The sequence below is a fragment of the Asparagus officinalis genome, unplaced genomic scaffold, assembly GCF_001876935.1.
Source record: "Asparagus officinalis unplaced genomic scaffold, Aspof.V1 AsparagusV1_Un171, whole genome shotgun sequence".
Lineage (NCBI taxonomy): Eukaryota > Viridiplantae > Streptophyta > Magnoliopsida > Asparagales > Asparagaceae > Asparagus > Asparagus officinalis.
The window spans coordinates 44,754-45,684 of NW_017972437.1; the positions used below are offsets into that span (position 1 = coordinate 44,754).

The following is a 931-nucleotide window of genomic DNA, read 5'->3' on the forward strand; positions in this document are numbered from 1 at the left end:
GATCACGCCGCCAGAAGCGGACATCGAGGATTTCTTCGCTGCAGCGGAGAAGAAAGAGGCGCAGCGATTCGCCCGCACGTAAGTCTCCCTCCCGATCTGGGCGCACGTTAGGAAATGACAGAATCCTCTTCCCTTGCCCGGCGCACGTTAGGCTAATGTAATGTCAATTACTCGCTTGTTCGCAGGTACAACTATGACGTCGTCAACGACGTGCCGTTGGAGGGACGCTACGAGTGGGTTCCAGTCTGAAAAATAGAAATCCCAAACCCTAGAAAAGAAGAGAGAACAAAGTATAACAGAAGATCTAAATTTATTACTGCTTTCTTTTCTTTTTTAGCTTTCTTGCCTTGAAATTAAAAGGTAGGTGAATTTATTATTGTACAGCAGAAATGACCACCGCCTTCTTCCTCCCAATGTGCTTTAACCTGTAGAAGGCTCTGAACGTACTGACTCCCCTTTTCCAAAGCTTCTCGCTTGGTCTCCATCCTAAATTTCTCAATAAAAACTACGCTTCTTTTCCAAGATTTGTCCAGATTTGTTTCTACGTACGACCCCAGTCTCAGCAAAAGCTGCGGACGCTGCCTCTTTCTTAATGGTCACGGCTAGCTTCTGTATTTATTCTTCTTTATTCGGTAACTATATATCAACGGGAGCCGTCGGATTTTGATCGGGCGGCTGGCTGTCGCGAATTTCCTCTGTTTCTGTGCATTTTTTTGGGTGGTTGGAGCCTGGGAGGGGAGGCGGAGTAGCGGTGTCGTGACTCGCGGGCGGTGACCGGACCGCGGGGCGGCGTGAAGGGTGTGCGTACCGTGCACGTGGCACGACTAGTGGTCCAATCGCTTTTCTTTTTCTTTTTTTTTTTAATTTCCGAGGCGAAAGGTGCTTTTTACGTAAAATTGCCTGCTTTTTCCGAGCGGCAAATTACGGCTGG

General features: G+C 48.2%; 1 long non-coding RNA gene across 1 annotated transcript; it reads left to right on the forward strand.

Moving 5' to 3' along the window:
* On the forward strand, window positions 1–522 carry LOC109827394. Its single transcript, XR_002243416.1, has 2 exons — window positions 1–78; window positions 186–522. It is a non-coding gene; the product is annotated as an uncharacterized LOC109827394 (long non-coding RNA).
* The last annotated feature ends 409 nt before the right edge of the window (window positions 523–931 follow it).